Consider the following 22,167-nt stretch of genomic DNA (forward strand, 5'->3'; position numbering starts at 1 on the left):
GTACTAAAACCCACTGAATTATACACTATAAAAGGGTGACTTTTATGGCATATCCATTATATCCCAATAAAGCTGTTATAAAAAAAGATACCTACTTCATAAGATTGTGCAGATTAAAGAAGGTCATGAGGGGGAGCTCCCCTCTACTTGCTGGATAGGATGCTCCCTAATTCATGAATCACTTAAGAAAGCCAATTAGAGGGGTGCCTGGGTGGCCCAGTCATTAAGCGTCTGCCTTCAGCTCAGGTCATGATCCCAACGTCCTGCGATGGAGCCCCGCATCGGGCTCCCTTCCCGCTGAGTGGGGAGCCTGCTCCTCCCTCTCCCACTCCCCCAGCTTGTGTTCCCTCTCTCGCTGTCTCTCTCTCTGTCAAATAAATAAAATCTTAAAAAAAAAAAAAAAAGCCAATTAGACCTTCCAGTTAAAAAAAAAAAGGTCAGGGGTGCCTGGGTGGCTCAGTTGGTTGGGCGACTGCCTTCGGCTCAGGTCATGATCCTGGAGTCCTGGGATCGAGTCCCGCGTCAGGCTCCCTGCTCGGCAGGGAGTCTGCTTCTCCCTCTGACCCTCCACCTCATGCTCTCTCTCTCTCTCTCATTCTCGCTCTCAAATAAATAAATAAAATCTTAAAAAAAAAAAAAGGTCAGGAGTCATTTTATACATGTGTATTATAACACTTAGTAAATACTGTTTTGTAAATACTTGTCCGTTTCTACCTTTCTCTCCAGAGTCTGAACTGCGTCTTTTATATTTGTATCCTTAGTGCTTAGCACAGTACCTAGCACTTAGGGAATGCTCAGTAAAGGTTTAATGAAGGAATTGGAGATGAAAAACAAAGTAGAGGGCGCCTGGGTGGCTCAGTTGGTTAAGCAACTGCCTTCGGCTCAGGTCATGATCCTGGAGTCCCTGGATTGAGTCCTGCATCGGGCTCCCTGCTCGGCAGGGAGTCTGCTTCTCCCTCTGACCCTCCCCCCTCTCATGTGCTCTCTCTCAAATAAATAAAATCTTTAAAAAAAAAAAAGAAAAAGAAAGTAGAGATAAGGCCACAGATGACGCCAGGGCTTCTAATCTGGACAAACAGATGGACTGTGACCAACAGGGACCTCAAGATGGGAGGCAAGTTTCATTCTGTTTGTTTGTACATTGAGTAAGATGTATTCTAGTTTAAACAAATTGCACTTGAGTAGTCTGTGGAATGCCCCAGTTAATTTATCCAAATTTTCATTAAAGATACAGGTCTCAGGGACGCCTGGGTGGCTCAGTCGGTTGAGCGTCTGCCTTCGGCTCAGGTCATGATCTCAGGGTCTTGGGATCGAGTCCTGCATTGGGCTCCCTGCTCACCAGGGAGTCTGCTTCTCCCTCTGTCTCTTCCCCTTGCTCATGCTTTCTCTCTCAAATAAATAAATAAAATCTTAAAAAAAAAAAAAAGATACAGGTTTCAAATTCAAGTAAGAAGTATAAAGCCAGAAAATGTATGGTCAGTCACAGGTTGCTAACTACAGTCTATGGGCCAAATCCGTTTGGGTTTCATTTGGCCACAGTAATTTTTTTTAATAGACACTATTTTTTAGAGTAGTTTTAGGTTCCTGGAAAAATTGAGCGGAATGTACAGAGATCCCCTATACCCTCTGTCTGGACACACACATACTGCCCCCACTGTCAATATCCCCCACCAGAATGGTGTATCTGAAACAGTCAATGAACCTACACCTACACATCATAATCACCCAAAGCCCATAGTTTCCATTAGGATTCACTCTTGGCATTGTATATTCTTTGGGTTTGGAGAAATTTATAATTTATAATGGTGATATGTATCCACCATTATAGTATCATATAGAGTAATTTCACTCCCATAAAAATCCTCTGCAATTTTAAAAATAAATTGCCAACAGTTGAAACTAGGAGATTTGTCATAAAAATGAAGAATTTCAACTTCTGTCAAAATATGAGGGAAAAAAACAAGAATCAAAAAACAAAACAAAAAAAAATGAGACACCTGGTAACCCTAATCCCATATTCTCCAAAGACAACCGACTAGATCTGAATAAGGGCTGTCCCCTTCGGGCAGGTGGGCTCATATGCTCAAGTTTGTTTTGATCATTTTCATTATACTCCATCCCTAAGTTATCTTAGGTAACTTTCCCCTTACCGCCTTTCTTCTTAGGTAAATGGTAGTTGAAACAGGGAAATTAGGGAGTAAGGACAGAAAGCAGCCAAGGACAGACCCTTTGGGAACACCAGTGATTAAAGATTGGTAGGTCTTATGTTCAATAGTCTTTCCTCTTCTGAGCCTTTTTTCTGGGTTTCCCTAATCCTTACCTTGGCTTCTTGTTGCTTCATCAAGAATCTAATCACTGGGGGGATGCCTGGGTGGCTTAGTTGGTTGGGCATCTGCCTTCAGCTCAGGTCATACTCCCAGAGTCTTGGGATCAAGTCCTGCATCTGGCTCCCCGCTGAGCAGGGGAGTCTGCTTCTCCCTCTGCCTGCTGCTCCCTCTGCTTGTGTTCTCTCCCTCCCTGACAAATAAATAAATAAATAATCTTTAAAAAAATCTAATCACTGGGGCATGTGGGTGGCTCAGTCTGCTACGCGTCCAACTCTTGATCTCAGCTCAGGTCTTGATCACAGGGTGCTGCGTCCAAGCCCTGTGTTGGGTTCCATGCTGGGCGTGGAGCCTACTTAAAAAAATAATCTAATCATAGTTGATTTTGGAGGAATTGTTGAAGAATCTAATTGTAGTTGATCCTGTTCTTGGAACTCCTTTCCACAATTCTTTTATTCCTTTTCTCTTTCCTAAACAGAGGTTATTGGAAACTGGAAATTAAAGGTAGTCTTTTTCCATTCATTGGAGTAAAACACTTGCATTAGGTAAGACTGAATGAGATAGCAAGTCTTGAGGTATTTTCCAGAATGATTAACTGACCAAAAATATTGGAGAACCACTACTTTGTCATGTTGAGTAAAAATGTCCTGGAATACTCTGTTAGATCCTATGGGTAGTTTTCTGATAGTCTAATAACAATAGTAGCTAAATATGGATAGCACTTTATAGTATAAAAAGTGCTTCATACATACATCATTCTAACCCCTCAACCCTCTTTTTTTTTTTTTTAAAGATTTTATTTATTTATTTGAGAGAGAGAATGAGAGAGAGCACATGAGAGGGGTTAGGGTCAGAGGGAGAAGCAGACTCCCTGCCGAGCAGGGAGCCCAATGTGGGACTCGATCCAGGGACTCCAGGATCATGACCTGAGCCGAAGGCAGTCGCTTAACCAACTGAGCCACCCAGGCGCCCACCCCTCAACCCTCTTGTTAGGTAAGCATCTAACCTTCCCTTTCTATGGTAGTTCCATTTTAAAACTATTTGTGTTAACACCAATTCTGGAGATTCCAGGTTCTGTTACTGTATCATTGCAAAGGCCAGCATAAAACACAGGCCAACTGATGTTGTCATCACAAATCGAGGTTGGCCAGTACTGAAAAACAGGAAAAGCCTGTGGAAAATGCCTTGTCTTAGCGACTTTCGAGTGAGATATAATAAATGCTGGCTCTGAGGATAATGAACAATCTAGGCAATCTCAGGCGTGATGCCGAGAGGGAAAATGAAATCTTCATTCACTCAATAATAATTCACTGAACACCTGTGTTCAAGATACTCTGTTAGGTACTGGTACTATAAAAATTAGTCAGACCTTGCCTACCTTTGACCTTGGACAGTCTAGAGTTTAGAATCATATAATGACATTAAGAGATTTGTTTTATTTTATTTTCTTTTTTAAAGATTTTATTTATTTGAGAGAGAGAAAGAGAGAGAGCACACGTGCGCATGTGCAGGGGGGAGGGGAAGAAGGAGAGGGAGAAGCAGACTCCCCGCTGAGCAAGGAGCCTGAGGTGGGACTGGATCCCAGGACCCTGGGATCGTGACTTGAGCCGAAGGCAGACACCTAACTGACTGAGCCACCCAGGCTCCCAAGAAATTTGTTTTCAAACACTTCCTCTGATTTTACTTTTCAGAGTTCTTTTTTCCTCTATTGTGTATCTTAAACTGTAGTTTTACCTTTTATGTCCCCACATGATAACCCAGTGTACTGTCCTTTATATGTTCCCATATAAAGGTCTTAAAAGTGGGTAGAATAAAGAAGTAGGTAAGGGTCTGTGCCTATGATGTGAGGAAACTTGCGGAGTCTGTCCTTTTTTTTTTTTTAAGGAAATTTGTGGAGCCTGTCTTTTTTTTTTTTAAGTTTTTTTAATTTATTTATTTGAGAGAGGGTGAGAGTGAGAGAGCATGCACAAACAGGGGGAGGCGCAGAGAGAGAGGGAGAAGCAGACTCCCTGCTGAGCAAGGAGCCTGATGAGGGACTCGATCTAGGATCCCAGGATCATGACAACCCACCTGCCCAAAGGGGACAGCCCTTATTCAGATGCTTAACCAACTGAGCCACCCACGTGCCCTGAGCCTGTCCTTTATTAGCCTCTTTATGAAATCTACCACAAAGGATTTAATGGGCTCTTCAAGAAGGACCCATGGAAGAAACCCAGGAAAAGATAAGACCCTTGGCTATTGTCTCCTAACTTCTCAATAGGAAGCTCTTTGTTGGCTCTTTTACTCATCGGAGATCACTACCTAATAGTATCGGTAAGACAATGGTAAGGAGTGGAAAAGGGAGTTGTGAAAAGGAAGAGGGATAGTAATCAAAGACAGTTGTCATCCTCCATTTGGGTCTTAGGCCCGGTGAGTATCCTTGGTGTTGATCTGCAGAGGAGGTTTTACCCTCCTGTGTTATTCTTCCAATCTTCCAGTAATCAAGGGCATGCAAGGTGCTATGGGCAGGTGTGCGCACACACACACACACACACACAGAGAATCAGATTGCTGCTCTAAACTTGGAATGCTGCCTGCAGCTGGAGACCTACACCTACACTGAAATTTTCAGACATACACACCATTCAGGTGCTGAAGCTCTCAAACATCCCTTCTATTAGCCCTTCACTCCCCTCCTCACCCCACCAAACAGCCCAGTAGACAGTTTCCTGGGAATAGCAAGCCAACAGGAAAAGCTGGTTGAACAGCAGTCAGACATTCAAATGTCCCAGTACCAGCCCTGGGCTCCAGGTTCTTCTGCTCTGAAAACTCTGCACACAGAGGGAATAGGAAACAGGAAATTATTTCTGCCCTCTTTTTTTCCTCCCTCAATTTAAAAACATTGTTAATGCTCAAGGATAGCTGGCCAACGTGTTATGATTACTCAACAGCGTCCTTGCCATATTCAAGGGAGAAAATGATCTTGTGTTTTATTTTTAACAGCAATAGTGTATTTCTTGAGGATCTTTTTTTTTTTTAAAGATTTTTTTTTTTTTTAATTTATTTATTTGACAGAGCCACAGCGAGAGAGGGAACACAAGCAGGGGGAGTGGGAGAGGGAGAAGCAGGCTTCCCACGGAGCAGGGAGCCCGATGTGAGGCTCAATCCTAGGACCCTGGGATCATGACCTGAGCTGAAGGCAGATGTTTAACCGACTGAGCCACCCAGGCGCCCCGAGGATCTTTTTTTCCACCGTAATTACCACACAAATTATTCCAGTAGCTGACCCTCAAGGCCTGTCAGAGTTCAAAGACAGATACTAAGATTGGATTAGGTGAGAGGCTCTGGAAGTGCCACCCCCGTGTACTTCTCTTCTCCTCTTCCACTGTTAAGGATTCCTTTGCATTTCATTTGCTTTCCCACACTTGCTCCCCTTGCATACCCTCCACTCCGTCTTTGCCAAATCTACCCATCCTTCATGCTATCTTTGGGAGTGTTTACATTTTGTTGTACTTCCTCTGTTCTTATTTACTTCATATTTATTCCTTTTTTAAAAAAGATTTATTTATTTATGGGGCTCCTGGGTGGCTCAGTCGGTTAAGCATCTGCCTTTCGCTCAGGTCATGATCTCAGGGTCTGGGATCAAGTCCAGCATCGGGCTCCCTGCTCAGTGGGGAGTCTGCTTCTCCCTCTGCCCCCCCACCCCACTCCTGCATGCTGTCTCTCTCAAGTGGAAAAAAAAAAGTTTTATTTATTTATTTTGGAGGGTGGAGGGGCAGAGGGAAAGAGTCTCAAGCAAACTCCCTCCTCACAAACTTGAGATCTTGACCTGAGACTAAATCAAGAGTAGCACACCTAACTGACTGAGCCACCCAGGCACCCCATATTTACTCTTTACATTAACTCACGTTTTACTCTTACTTTAAGAGGAAACTTGAAAAAAAAATTTTATATAAATGTAGTTGACACAATGTTCCACTAGCTTCAGGTGTACAACATAGTGATTTGGACAAATTTCTACATTACTCTCTGCTCACCACAAGGGTAGCTACCATCTGTTACCATACAACATTTCTACAATACCATTGACTATATTCCCTGTGCTGTGTCTTTCATTCCCCTGATTTATTCATTCCATAACTGGAAGCCTATATCTCCTGCTCACCTTCACCTATTTTGTCCATCCCCTCACCCCCTCCCCTCTGGCAATCATCAGTGTGTTCTCTGTATTTATGGGTCTGTTTCTGCATTTTATTTGTTTTTGTTTTTAGATTCAATATATGATTGAAATCATGTGGTATTTGTCTTTCTCAGTCTGACTTATTTCACTTAGTGTAAAACCCTCTAGGTCAGGGGCGCCTGAGTGGCTCAGTGGTTAAGCATCTGCCTTTGGCTCAGGTCATGATCCCAGGGTCCTGGGATCGAGCTCCACATAGGGCTCCCTGCTCAGCAGGAAGCCTGCTTCTCCCTCTCCCACTCCGCCTGCTTGTGTTCCCTCTCTCGCTGTGTCTCTCTCTGTCAAATAAATAAATAAAATCTTTAAAAAAAAAAACCCTCTAGGTCTGTCCCTGTTGTCACAAATGGCACAATCTTATCCTTTTTTATGGCTGCGTAATATTATATATATTGCTTATATATGCATAATATTTTTTATATACATAAATATTATATATATAAATATCTCTCATTGTCTTTATCCATTCTTCTATCAGTGGACACTTAGGTTATTTCCATATCTTGGGTATTGTAAACTATGCTGCAATAAACATAGGGGTGCACAGATCTTTCAAGTAAGTGTTTTCTTTTTCTTTGATATATACCCAGTAGTGGAATTATTGGATCATACGGTATTTCTATTTTTAATTTTTTGAAGAAACTCCATACTGTTTTCCACAGTGGCTGCACCGATTTACGTTCCTATCAACAGTGTAAGAGAGGGTTCCCTTTTCTTCACATCCTCACCAAGACTTGTTATTTCTTACCTTTTTGTTTTTAGCCATTCTGACAGGTGTAAGGTGATATCTCATTGTGGTTTTTATTTGTATTTCCCTGATGATGAGTGATGTTGAGCATCTTTTCATGTGTCTGTTAGTCATCTGTAGGTTTTTTTTTGGAAAAATGTCTATTCAGGTCCTCTGTCTTTTTTTTATTTTTTTTAAGACTTTATTTGAGAGAGAGAGAACGAGTGGTGGGGAGGGGCAGAGGGAGAGAGAGAGAAGCAGACTCCCTGCTGAGCAGGAAGCCCGATGCAGGGCTCCATCCCAGGACCCCAGCGATCATGACCTGAGATGAAGTCAGATGCTTAACTGACTGAGCCACCCAGGTATCCCCCCTGCCTGTTTTTTAATTGGATCATGTTGTGTGTGTGTGTTGAGTTGTATAAGTTCTTTATATATTTTGAATATTAACCCTTTATCAGATATGTTATTTGCAAATATCTTCTCCCATTCAGTAGGTTGTCTTTTTGTTTTGTTGATTGTCCTTTACTGTGCAAAACCTTTTCATTTTGATGTATTCCTAATAGTTTATTTTGCTTTTTGTTTTCCTTGCCTCAGAAGACCTATCTAGAAAAATGTTGCTATGGCTGATATCAGAGAAATTACTGGCTATGCTCTCTTCTAGGATATTTTTTCAGGACTCACATGTAAGTTTTTTAATCCATTTTGAGTTTATTTTTGTGTATGGTGTTATAAAATGGTTCAGCTTCATTCTTTTACCTGTCGCTGTCCAGTTTTTCCAGCACCATTTATTGAAGAGACTGTTTTTTCTTCATTGTACATTCTTGCCTCCTTTGTCCTAGATTAATTGACCATATAATCATAGGCTTATTTCTGGGCTCTCTATTCTATTGGATTGATCTTTGTGTCTATTTTTGTGCCAGTACTGTAGTGTTTTGATTACAGCTTTGTAGTGTATCTTGAAATCTGGAATTGTGATACCTCTAGCTTTGTTCTTCTTTCTCAAGATTGCTTTGGCTATTTGGGGTCTTTTGTGCTTCCATACAAATTTTAGTATTATTTGTTCTAGTTCTGTGAAAAATGCTATTGGTATTTTGGTAGGAATTGCATTGAATCTGTAGATTGTTTTGGGTAATATGGGCATTTTAACAGTATTAATTCTTCCAATCCATGAACATGGAATGTCTTTCCATTTGTTTGTGTCATCTTCAATTTCTTTCATTGATGTTTTATAGTTTTTAGTGTACAAGTCTTTCACCTTTGGTTAAGTTTATTCCTAGATATTTTATTCTTTATGGTGCACTTGTAAATGGTATTGTTTTCTTAATTTCTTTTTTTAAAAGATTTTTTTTAAAGATTTTATTTATTTATTTGACAGAGAGAGAACACAAGAGAGAGAACACAAGAGAACACAAGTGCCCCAATTTCTTTTTTCTTTAATACTTATTTTATTTAGGGGCGCCTGGGTGGCTCAGTCGTTAGGCGTCTGCCTTTGGCTCAGGTCATGATCCCAGGGTCTGGGATCCAGCCCAGCATCGGGCTCCCTGCTGTGCGGGAAGCCTGCTTCTCCCTCCCCCACTTCCCCTGCTTGTGCTCACTCTCTCGCTGTCTCTCTCTCTGTCAAATAAATAAATAAAATATTTTAAAAAATACTTATTTTATTTATTTGAGAGAGAGAAAGAGAGAGCGAGTGAGCAGGGGAAAAGGGCAGAGGGAGAGGGAGAGAAATCTCAAGCAGACTTCCTGCTGAGCACAGAGCCTGAGGTGGGGCTTGATCCCAGGACCCTGAGATCATGACCTGAGCAGAAATCAAGAGTCAGCCACCTAACTGACTGAGCCACTCAGGTGCCCCTCATTTTCTTAATTTATAAGAGGAAACCTTTGGAAGTAACCTAAATGTACAGTAAGGGATGAATAGATAAAGAAAATGTGGTGTATATGTACAACAGAATATTATTCAGCCATATAAAGGAAGGAAATCCTGCAATTCGTGACAACATGGATGGACCTTGAAGGCATTATGCTAAGTGAGATAAGTCAGACAAAGAATACAAATACTATCTGATCTCACTTATATATGGAATCTAAAAAAACAAACAAAAAAACCATATATAAACACAAACAAAAAAAATAGAAGCTCATAGATACAGAGAACAGGTTGGTGGTTGCCAGAGGCAGAGGGAGGGGAGTAGGTGAAGTAGGTGAAGGGGATCAAAAGGTACAAACTTCCAGTAATTAAATAAGTCCCAAGGGAATAATGTACAGCATGGTGACTGTAGTGAATAATACTGTATTGTATATCTGAAAGTTGCTAAGAGAGCAAATCTTAAAAGTTTTCATAATGAGAAAAAAATTTGTAACTATGTATAGTGATATAATGTTAAATAGATTTATTGTGGGGATCATTTTTCAATATATACAAATATGAAATCATTATATTGTTACACCTGAAACTAATGTTTTTTTAAATCAATTTTATCTTTTTTTAAAAATATTTTATTTATTTATTTGAGAGAGAGAGAGCACGAGGGGGGATATGGAGAGCAGAGGGAGAAGGAGAAGCAGACTCCCCACTGAGCAGGGAACCTGACACGGGGTTCCATCCCAGGACCCTGAGATCATGACCTGAGCTGAAGGCAGGCACTTAACTTACTAAGCCACCTAGGCGCCCCTGTATCAATTTTATCTTGATTAAAAATGCCCAAAATCTGCAACTTACTTTCAGCTGCCTCAGCAATAAAATAAAATATGTATGTGTATATGTGAACAAAAGAGGAAATTTGATTACACAAATGAGAAAACAGTATAACTTGTCTATTATGTTTTCATAATAAAATGATAATGTTCTGGATGATCACTTGGGCCTATGCTCTCCTCATTAAGAAATATTAAATACAGTGTTGTAGAGTTAAAAACTGGCAAGCACCAAACGGGGACTTTTCCTTTGAGACAGATAGAAGGCTTGAAAGAACTTGAAATGAGACTTTATTACCATATGATGTAACTTTAGTTGATGCCCTGCCATATACCACCTGAAAGCATTGCATGCCTCCCACCCTGTGAAAAACACTAGGTTAGGAGGCTAATGCCTCCTACTTAAATATATAGATCTTACCTAGAGAAGTTATGCTTGAATCTATGAGGTTTCTTTTTTTTTAAAGATTTTATTTATTTATTTGAGAGAGATCGAGCATGAGCAGGGGGAGGGGCAGAGGGAGAGGGAGAAGCAAACTCCCCACTGAGCAGGGAGCCTGACGTGGGGCTCGATCCCAGGACCCTGGGATCATGACCTGAGCTGAAGGCAGACGCTTCACTGACTGAGCCACCCAGGTGTCCCATTAGGTTTCTGTAAGAACTTGAGGAGGTGAAAATACCCTGGATGGTGTGGCACATAATAATCTCTCTATAAATGCTGGTTGAGGGCGCCTGGGTGGCTCAGTTGGTTAAGCGACTGCCTTCGGCTCAGGTCATGATCCCAAGGTCCTGGGATCGAGTCCCGCATCGGGCTCCCTGCTCTGCGGGGAGCCTGCTTCTCCCTCTCCCACTCCCCCTGCTTGTGTTCCCTCTCTCGCTGTGTCTCTCTCTGTCAAATAAATAAATAAAGTCTTTAAAAAAAAAACTGCTGGTTGAATGTTTATCTGCCAACTATAAGGTGCTATGTAAATGAAGCTATTATTAACCTAGCATGCGTTGGTTGATAAAGTGATAGTCTCTGATAGAGCAGGGCATGTCAATGTTGACGAGAGAAGGAAGCTGGCTCTGGCTGACTCAGGAAATCACTAGGAAACTAGATGTGTGTCAGAAAGGAAGAAAATAGGAAGCACAGGAAAGATCCCATTAACTACCCCCTTTAGTTTAGTCCAGAGCTGTGTTTGAATTCTGTGCCACCCAAAGCAAACTTCATTTTGGATAAATCTTCAGCATCAGAAGTTTTAGAGTCAGTGTTAGTCCCCTGAGAACTTTTATTGCATTGAGTAGGGAAGCCAACATCTAAATAAAGGAAAAAAATTACTTCCAGTCATTCTTCAAATGCAATAGAAATATTATCATTGCCTATTCACGTGTCCAAGATATTGTCTTTATATGTTTTAAATCAGTGTGGAAAAGGAATTTCATGCCTTCAATGTGTCAGAAACTGATCTTAATATTTTACCTTGGTAAAACATTTGGGAATTTGTGAAGCATTTTCCATTTAAATACTTTATTTATTTATTTATTTATTTATTTATTTATTGTTTTATTTATGGTTTTATTTATTTATTTGACAGAAAGAGAGAGAGCACAAGCAGGGGGAGCAGGAGAGGGAGATGCAGGCTCCCTGCTGAGCAAGGAGCCCGATGAGGGGTTCAATCCCCACCACTGCCCTTTGAAAATATCCAAAGCCTCTTTTCTTTAACATTTATTTGTTTGTTTTAGAGATGGGGTTGGGGGAGCTAGTGAGAGGGATAGAAAGAATCTCAAGCAGGCTCCACATCAGAGTGGGGCTCGATCTCATCACCCTGAGATCACAACCTGAACTGAAATCAAGAGTCGGATGCTTAACCGACTAAGCCACCCAGACGCCCCTAACATTTATTTGTATAGCATAGGTATAAATTTCATGCTCCTAGAAATCCTGGTACTCTCCTTTATGGGTTTTTTTTCCCTGTGGTTTGAGGGGAAACTTTGCATCTCAGTTTCTTCACAGGCAATCCACAGGAACAATTGCAATGTTCTTATAAATAAACTAGTCAAGATAATTTTGGCCAGTGAATGTTTTATAAGGTAATTTATTGAAATGAGAGCTAAATTTGGAATTGTTAATTTAGCTATGCAGACTGTTCACTGTAAGCGCCACGCCCCAGCCGGGACTCTGCAGAAGGGAAAGACAACTCACTGAGCTCAGAAGGACGGTACTGGCCGTGCCAGCCCGTACAAGCCACAGCTTTATGGCTAGGATTCCAGAAGCGTGGTTTCCCCTTCAGTCAAAGGAGAAAGGATAGCAGCTGAGCAGAAGAGAAAGTTAGAAAAGCCTCACTATTACCTGAAATTGCACTGGTTTTGGTTTGTCCAAAAGCTATTTCCCCTTTCAAAGTCACTTTGTGAGCATTGACCATACCAGAATGATCAGCATTCTCTATGGCTGGCTGAAGGGTGAGTCAGGATTCTAAATTCTGGCTGCAGTGCTAGAGAAAATGGAAACACCAGTGGAGGAGGACATCATGATGTCAGCAGTTTCCGAGGGCTGATTAAAATGCTGGAAATCATGGTTTTGTGATGCAATAAATGCATCTGATTGCCCTCCCCCAAAATGAGGCAAAGGGTTTGATAAAAGCAAATCTAAGAACTACGTGGCATTTGCTCTCAAGCAGGCAGAAATTTTTATATGCTCTGCCTAGCGTTCAACATGACACCATTAAAGCATATTGTTGGCATTTAACAGACGCAAAGGAGGTGCTACAAAGTGTGGGGGTTGCAGTAGTCTCCCTAAACTCTTGGTGGGTAGCCCTGAGTGACATTTCCTGAATGAAATCACTCTGTCTCTTCATCAATGATCCAAATCCAATTTTCAGGAATTCTTTATCCATTTCTAAACTTTACATCACACTGAGAAACAATGATCACCAAAATGTCAACCCATACAATTTTATATAACTTACAAAGGATTGTTATCCCGAACATATAAAGAATGCTTTCATATCCGGAAGAAAAAGGCAAACAACAAAATACACAAAGTGAGCAAAATCAGCCCTTCTCAAAAGAGGAAACCTGAAGAGCCTACAAATATATGAAAAGATGATCAACCTCACTGGTAATGTGGGAAATGTTAACTGAAAAATGAAATGCCAAATGAAAGTGTGTTTACACAGACCTGCACACACATGTTCATAGCAACTTTATTTGTAATAGCCCCAAATTAGAAACAGTAGTCCTTCCATGGATGTTGGTTAAACTGTGGTTTATCCATACCGTGGAATGCTACTCAGTAATAAAGGAAAAAACTGTTTGATGCACACAACTCCCATGAATCTCCAGGCCGTTATGCTCAATGAAACAAAAGCCAATCCCAAAAGGTTACATACTGCACAATTCCATTTATATAACTTTTTAAAATTTTATGTATAACATTTTTGGGGTGCCTGGGTGGCTCAGTCAGTTAAAGCAGCCAACTCCTGATTTCGGCTCAGGTCATGACCTCAGGGTCCTGGGATTGAGCCTTGTCGGGCTCCACGCTCAGCAGGGAGCCTGCTTCTCTCTCTTCCTCTCCCTGTGGGCCCCCCCCCCCTGCTCGCACTCTCTCTCTCTCAAATAAATAAATCTTTAAAAATTTTATATATAGTACTAAATGGAGCACTGGGTGTTATACTCAAACAATGAATCATGGGACACTATATCAAAAACTAATGATGTAACGAATGGTGATTAACATAACATAATAAAATTTAAAAAAATTATTAATCCAAAAAATTTTTGTATATAATATTTTTTAAAGTTTACTTATTTATTTTTTTAATAATCTCTACACCCAACCTGGGACTCAAGAATCACATGCTCCTCCAACTGACCCAGCCAGGCGCTCCTATATATAACATTCTTGACAGGACATTTTAGAAATGAAGAACAGGAATTAGGGTGGAGGGGAAGAGTGGGAAGGAAGTAGGTGTTGGTATAAAGGGGCAACAGGAGTGAATCTTCTGATGTTGAAGGTATTCTGTATCTTGAGTACGTAGGTGATTACACAGACCTACATATTAGATTCAATTGTATAAAACTGCACACACACACACACACAGAGTACAAGTAAAATGGGGAAATTTGAACAAAACCAGTGGACTATATCGATTTCACTATCCTGGTTGTAACATTATACTATATATATATATATTTTTAAAGATTTTATTTATTTATTTGACAGATAGAGAGAGAGCACAAGTAGATTAGGCTAAATACTCCTTTAGATGTTAGATTCTAATACACCCATTTATACAGTACTTATTTTTCAATCTAATCTTGAAGAGTCAATTACACTATTTTTGTAGATTTGAGAGCCAGATGATCATATTTTTAATGCTCTCTCAAAAGACAATTTAAGACATTTTGTAATTTGCCATTCACTACCTATTTTAAAGTTTAAATAATGAAGATGATCCATATGAAGTTACTTTTTTAAATGAATGCATCTGCTTTTCTTTTAAGAACAAAAATGGGTGGTTTTACTTTGAACCTTTAAAAACTATTTGCAAATGATGTTCTTCTCTTACCAGTTATTTTGCAGAAGTAGAGGTAGTTTCAATTTGAGGTCATAGAGGAGAAAGCCAACTGATGGAATGCTCACGAAATCATTGGTCAGTGTTTCATATTTTCCTTATCATCTGTTAGTATTCCCTATACTGTTACTTTAAGGAGTCAATAGGAAATTGTAGGATTAGGTTTCAATAACTACTGGGAGGCCGGAAGCATTGTGTTTAAGCATTTAGGCTGCTTCTGTTTGAAGCCTGCCCTGTCATTTATTCACTCTCTGACCTTTGGCAGAATACTTGAATTCTCTGGAATTTTATTTCCTCATGGGGATAATAAAAGTACATATCTCATAGAGGTTTTGTGTAACCTTATAAAGAGGCTATAAACAATGACTGGCATATAATAAGCCCTCCATAATAATAACAAAAATAATAGATAACACTTTAATAGTAATTATGCCAGGCCTTGTTAAAGAACTTTACATATACTATTAGCTATTATTAGTATAACTGATTCCTATTTCAGGATTTAGTTTAGTAAACTATGTTTTAGCTTCACAAGCAGACAGGAGAGATGAAAACGATTTATGCTCCTTAAACTTATTTGCATATTTTCCAAGTCAAGTCACAGAGACTCTTTCCTGTAGGCAGAGAAAACAAGACATGGAAGGGTTTAGAAAGATATATACGATATCATCTCCATTGGACAGCAGAATTTAAGGCATGTACAATGCAGTTGGGCATTTTAGCGGAAATTAAGAGTTGGCAGGTATTGCTGCTCAACTGGTACTCATTTTAAGGAATCCTGAATCATGCTGAATCATAGCATTTTAGCTGATCCTCCCTCAGGACATTTAATATTTTCTTTTTTTTTTTTTTAAGATTTATTTATTTGAGAGAGCAAGAGAGAGTGAACACATGCAGGTAGAGGCAGACCCCCTACTGAGCTGGGAGCCTGATTCAGGGCTCTATCCCAGGACCCTGGGATCATGACCTGAGCAGAAGGCAGTAACTTAACCAACTGAGTCACCCAGGCACCCCCACTTAATACTTTCTTATGGCCCATTTCATCTTGCAAGATCTTTAGGGGCAAGGTCTACATCTGAACTAGTCACTTTCATAACAGTCAACATTGCTGAGCAAAAAAGTGTGGGTAAGACTGAACACTGGAAGGGAGGAGGGGGAGAAAACACATTTATAGGGGAGGGACTCTTTCTTCATATACGATTGGCAGTTTATCTTTTGAGTGGGCTGGCTTTTTCCTTTCTTATTTTCAAACATCTCTAGTGAAATAGGTGTACACCAAGGGCATATCCAGACAACACAAACGAGTGTAGTTAAATTCTATCATAAACCTCTGGAGACAGAATGCCTCATGATCAGTCTGGCTCTGTTAATAATAATAGTCATTACAGAAAGCTGGGTGCCAGGTAGAGAAGAGCCATTACCTATTACTACTCCTAGAGCCAAGCAGCAAAAACCACATTATGTTTCCATTCCTTCCACTTAAGTCTTTTGAAACCTAGATAACATTATGTCCACTACCTGTTTCACACCCACCCTCTTTTTAAACAATTTTTTAACATTAGGAACATTCTGTCCCTGGGTCTATAATAGATATCAAAAATTGTGGTTGGAATGATAAACAAAAATCAAGTAAAAAATAGGAATTGATGGTTACTAGGACAATTTCACTAGTCTTCCTGGCATGGCTTGGATGCACCCAAGGTGGACTTCCTCCATTTAGCCTCGTGCATTATACTGTCTCACTGTTGGGGCTTAGGAAATCACTACTTAAGTGTTTGCAGTTGCCACACAACTACTTAGCTGGAGATATAAAGATTAATCAGTTAGGAAGGGGAAATCTATAAAGCTGTGTAAGCTTCTTGGTAATAAAACTATATAAGCACAAAACAGTTTTGTTATTGGTAACTCTGGTCTTATATAACTCAACACAGAAACTGCTAGGCAATTCAATCTTATTGGAAGTGGGACCCTTTCATGCTGAATTTTAAAATATTTTTACTTTAATTTTCTTGGTTAAAAACCAAAACTTTAAAAAATCATTGGCCCTTGAGATAGTTCATTCACTCTTTGATAATTGATAATTGCTACCCTTCATTGAGCACTATGTTGAGCACAACCTGCTAAATGCACTACAATGATTAAGTAAGAGCTAGTGATTTGAATCCAGGTTTAATGCCTGATTCTCAACACCTGTGCTCTTAACCACTGTGCATTCCCATGAACATGATTTTAGAAGTCATACAGCCTGGGGACTGGGAGGATTCAATGAGATGAGACCAAGGACAAAGGACACCTAAAATCTTCACAGCTACCCACCTAATGAATGCTACAAATACGGACTGTTTATCACAGTTTTAACATCTTAATAGATCTGTACAATTAATTTCAAGTAAGATGATCATTAAAGGAATGAAAAGTAAATTTCTGGGATATACCAGCCAACAACTTGGGCTGCATACTAACCTTGAGGAGCATATTAAGCTTAGTAGGAGACTATAGTAATTTCAGGGCTTTTAGAGCTCAAGAGACTGAGGGGTGCTTCTATTTTTTCCCGTTTCTAACAAAAGCGGTTTCAAGATGGTACACACAATTCTTTTTTTTTTTAAGATTTTAAAAAATTTATTATTTTATTTGACAGAGAGAGAGGGAACACAAGCAGGGGCAGAGGGAGAGGGGGAAGCAGGCTTCCCGCCGAGCCGGGAGCCCGATGTGGGGCTCGATCCCAGGACCCTGGGATCATGATCCGAGCTGAAGGCAGACGCCCAACGACTGAGCCACCCAGGCGCCCCGGTACACACAATTCTTAAAAATTTTAGTTCAGGGGGCGCCTGGGTGGCTCAGTCGTTAAGCGTCTGCCTTCGGCTCAGGTCATGATCCCAGGATCCTGGGATCGAGCCCCACATCGGGCTCCCTGCTCGGCGGGAAGCCTGCTTCCCCCTCTCCCTCTGCCCCTGCTTGTGTTCCCTCTCTCTCTCTGTCTCGCTCTGTCAAATAAATAAAAATTAAAAAAAAAAGTTTTAGTTCATATTCCATAATTGTTTTCATCCTGAAAGAGTATCTATGCTACATATCCATCCATATCTTTGGAGAAGATACCAAATCTCACCTAAGGGCCATTCCTGAACATGATAGCCCAGGCCAGATGGCTCTCCTGGCATGCCGTGTTACCCCCTTAAGTCACAGTGAATGTGACTCATCGATGTGCTAAACGGTCACAAGGTGTGTTGTGAGGCAGAGAAGTCTCAGGGCCATTCCTTCGCCATCTTCACACCCTCCGCAGGGCAGGTCCCTTTTCCCTTATCGGGTACATTTCGTGAGGGGGAGTGATAGGGGGTTGTTGGTGGTGGTTCATCTGTTAAGAGGTTTAAGCACCAGGGAGTTCCAGGCTCTGCCTACGCTCACAAAAAAACCAAAACAAAACTTAGGGCCTCCGACCCACAGCCACAGCAACTTCTGTCACTTGGCAGCCGCGACTTTTCCCTAAACTGAGATGTGTGTTTTAGGAAACGTGTCCTAGCTCGGAAAGTCAGTTCGAACCAGAGGTCTCGGAGCAGACGCTTTTTTCTGAGCCCCAAAAGTGACAGGAATTTTCCCCGATCCCACGCTAATCACAGCCACTTCACTGAGACCCGCCCTCTGGCATCCCTCGTCGCCGGCTGCCGCGAGATATCCCCAAGGGCGGGACACCCAAATTTCCCCCGGGTGGGGAGGGGCCGGGAATAAGCGTTAAGGGCCGGAGAAGAATTGGGGCCTGGGGTTCCGGGCGGGAAAGGCCGCGCGCGGGGCACGCTGGGAAAGGCCGCGGCGCGCGGAGGTAGAGGCCCACCCCGCCCCGCGCCGCGCTCAAGCTGGGCGGCCTTCTTCGGGGGCGGCTCTGATTGGACGGCGGAGCTCCGCGTGCTGATTGGCCGCGTGGGCGAGGCGGAGGAGAGCCGTGCGCAGCGGCGTGTGTGGGGCCGTGTGCAGACCCGCGTGTGGCGCAGGCAAGGACCCTGAAAATAAACAGCCGCTATCTTGTGAGCCGCCTTTCCCGGGTCTGCGTCTGAGTCTCCGCCGCTGCGGGCCCGCTCAGACGCCGAAGGTGAGGTCCTAGAGCGGGCCCTGGGGTTGGGGGGAAGCCGCGGTGCGGGCCCTGGCCGAGGCGGACGGAGAGGTTGGGAGCGGTGAGGCGGCGATGGCGGCCGCGCTCTGGCCTGCGCTGCTGCTGCGTCAGGCGGGAAACTCGGCTGCCACCGTCGCCTCAAGTCCAGGTTTCCGGCCTGCCGCAGTCAGGCGACCCTGCCGCCCTTCTTTCCGTCTTGGGAAGCCGGGTCGCCGCGCCTCGGGGCCTTTTCCACAGCCAAGGCCGCACCCCAGGCCGTAGCCTTACAGCAAAGGAGGCCCGGGCCCTTGGGACTGAGGCCCTGAGACTTCGAGGGTCGCGGAATGCGAGACGGAGGGTCCATTTGGCGGGAACTCATTGGAAGGAGGCTGTGGTGGGGAAAGGACCCTAGTGCGTTTGGGGGGGATGGGTTTGGGTATTTATGCAGGCCATGTGCTGGGGTAGTGGGCCTGGCGGGCCATGTGCCAAGGGTTCTGATGGGCTTGGGTTTAGAGTGGTGGGATACTCCGCCAGAAGGCCTGAGAATCCCGGAATTCGTACTCTGACATACTTGATAGCTTCCCGATTCTTGAATTTTTATCGTGGTTCAAATGCTAAGTTACTTCTCTTAACGTTGCAGTACGAAAAGAGGCAGATAGGTCTGGCTTTCCGTGAATCAACGAAATCCAGTCGTTTCATGGATTAATTAAATACAATTTAATTTTAAAATGAGACGTGAAAGTTAATGAGCCAGCCCCCTTGTAGATATTCCAAATGTGAAAACCTATTTTAGGACGACGTAGTTGCCCACATTTGGGTTTGGGTGTTGATTTTATTATGGGTAAGGCGTATGCTTGTTGCCACATGTTAACCACATGGCCTCAGCCACAGGGCACTTCCAAAGGAAGTGACTACATCTGGTCTTGGAGGTCTTAGAAAAAGAAAATACTGCTCAGTAGTCATTTGTCACTTGGGATAGTGTGTTTCAGTCATTATCCAGAAAGACCCACAGAGAGGGTAAGAAGCAGAGTCTGGATTAATTTACATCCTCATACCCCAAGTTAAACAAGTTTTGTTTTTTTTTAAGGTTTTCTTCTTTTCCTATTGTTTGACACAATTTTTGAGAGAAACATAACCAGTTAATTTCTGCATGGACAAGTTACCTTAAAATAGCAACTTTGTTACTCTTGCTCAAGCACTATAAATTGCATATACGGTTTTGAGGGGTTTTAAAAGATGTAGGAGATGAAATTCCTACCTCTTAGGCTTTCCCCCCCCTTCTGCGAAGCATCATTTTCAAATGCTTAAAAATTACTCTTGATCATGGTTTAATCAAACCTCTACAAATGCCACGTACATAGGTACATGCTGTGTTTAGCTTGTTCAGCCTGATTCTCGTCTACAAGAGCTCTCTACTGGAATATAAAAAGAATATTAGATTCCCAAGGGCTGAAATAAGGACTTAAAATTTTTTCCAAATCGCAGCTCTTGGCAACAGTTTTTTTTTTTTTTTTTTAACCTAACAGTATATGTTTGTGTACTTAACCACCTATGTCACATTAGAAAACTTGGGTAAGTCTTAGCAACCTAAAGGTCCACATTTTCATACTGATGAGAGATGATGTGTTTGAAACAAATGTGGAGTCTCTGTAAAATATTTTCAGCCAAATAAATGGAAGACCAAAGGGCATTAATTACACTAGCATTTGAACTGGAACAGGCAGAGTGATCTCTTCTTTAAGGTATTATAAATGGGTTTTGTAGGTGGTTTTATGACTTTCTGGATTATTTTTGCCTTTTATAAAAAAATCTAGTAACATCTGCATACATGGGAAGTTACCAAATTGGTGCTTAAAAGCAATAGAACCACAATTTGACTAATTGCAATGGTCTGTTGGCTAAGCACTTGACCACAAGAGAGATTTTGCCTTTTTTTTTCCTTGCAGGAGTGAGTTTTAAAAAATTGTTGGCTTCTTTGCTCTTCCTAGCCCTTTTGACAGTAAGTGGAGAGCCAGAAGACTGATGCCAAGGCATCCTGGCCTGCTATGTGGAGAATGCTCTTTCCCTACTGTCTCACGTAATAGAACTCTGATTCTGGCAGTGTCAGTTGCTGCTGCAGTAAGGCTATGCTATTTACAACCATTTTCATGTTGTAAAAAACTGCTGGAATAATAAAGTGAGAGCTTGTGGCCACCAAAATGCAAGTTGTAAGTAGATAGAATGTATTATTAATCAGTAGTATGAGTGTAGTATACTGATCACCTGGAGTGGCTCCATAATTACAAATGAGGCTGTTAACTAGTGAAATCAGTTGCCAGTCTTTGAATCTGTGGTGACACTCTAAGTTCTACCGCAAAGAAGGTTAAGAAAATCTGTCTTGGCTTGAAATTCAGGAAAGCTGTGTGATGGTATACTGTGAATAAATTTATATATGGCTGTGGATTTTTAAAAGGTTGATCAGTTCTAGTTTCTGTTTATCTAAAGACAAATACTTTTGTCATTACAAAGTAACTTGTTTTATATGGTCTCAGATCTTCAGTCTCCTCAGTAAAATGGGAACAAGAATACATAACTTGCAGGGTTGTAAGGATTACAGGTAACATGTTTATTAACCTTTGAGTCATAGTAGATATTTAGTTATTAAAACCTTAAAACCCTTTGGGGGTGATCAGGGCAGGAACCAGGATAAGAACCCAGAATCGCTCCAAGTATTACACTCTGGTCTCCTTTATTCTGGTCAGAATGTAGGTAATGTACAGTGTAACTTGCTTCCTTCCCTGCTGTCTGTAGTTTATTTATTTAACAATAGTGTGAAGTGTTTCAGTACCATGTTGGAACACTAAACTGATTTAAGAGTATAATGATGGGGGGGGGGCCCGCGCCTGGGTGGCTCAGTCGTTAAGCGTCTGCCTTCAGCTCAGGTCATGATCCCAGAGTCCTGGGATCGAGCCCCGCATCCGGCTCCCTGCTTGGCAGGAAGCCTGCTTCTCCCACTCCCCCTGCTTGTGTTTCTGTCTCGTTGTGTCTTTCTTTGTCAAATAAATAAAATCTTTTTAAAAAAAAGTATAATGATGGGGGCGCCTGGGTGGTTCAGTCATTAAGCGTCTGCCTTCAGCTCAGGTCATGATCCCAGGGTTCTGGGATCGAGCCCCACGTTGGGCTCTCTGCTCGGCTAGAAGCCTGCTTCTCCCTCTCCCACTCCCCCTGCTTGTGTTCCCTCTCTCTCTGTCTCTCTCTCTCTGTCAAATAAATAAAATCTTTAAAAATATATATATAATGATGAGTGAGTACATTCATGGGGGGGCCAAAGCGCCCCTGTGGTCTGGATATAGTTAGGTCAGCAATATGGTAACCCTAAACTTGAGGGAAATAACTAGAGATACAGTAAATGTGATACACACACACACAGCTATGTTAGGAAAACCATATAAAACAATAAAGATAGCCAGATCCACATCATACTTTGTTGCCCCCCCCCACTTGCCTGTCACTACTTACTTTAAATAGATTTATAGCCAGAGTTAGGGTCTTATTCATTGGAACTCACATTGTTAGTCTTGATGGTGTCCTGTTAAGAT

At 41.8% G+C, this 22,167-nt stretch overlaps 1 protein-coding gene across 5 annotated transcripts in view; it reads left to right on the forward strand.

Moving 5' to 3' along the window:
- The window catches only part of CNBP (CCHC-type zinc finger nucleic acid binding protein), a 68,546-nt gene that overhangs the window by 38,422 nt on the left and 7,957 nt on the right, over positions 1-22,167 (forward strand). For 2 of the 5 annotated variants that reach the window (XM_034997889.1, XM_034997891.1), the window contains exon 1: positions 18,420-18,589. The exons of 1 other annotated variant lie outside the window; for it this stretch is intronic. The gene's annotated coding sequence lies outside the window, so the exon portion shown is untranslated. Of the gene's footprint in view, positions 1-18,419; positions 18,590-22,167 lie in introns of those variants that run through there. 2 more of the 5 variants (XM_034997892.1, XM_034997893.1) reach the window with 1 other exon arrangement.

Source organism: Mirounga leonina, unplaced genomic scaffold (assembly GCF_011800145.1).
Source record: "Mirounga leonina isolate KUSES-001 unplaced genomic scaffold, KU_Mleo_1.0 Mir_94, whole genome shotgun sequence".
In the NCBI taxonomy this organism is placed as follows: domain Eukaryota; kingdom Metazoa; phylum Chordata; class Mammalia; order Carnivora; family Phocidae; genus Mirounga; species Mirounga leonina.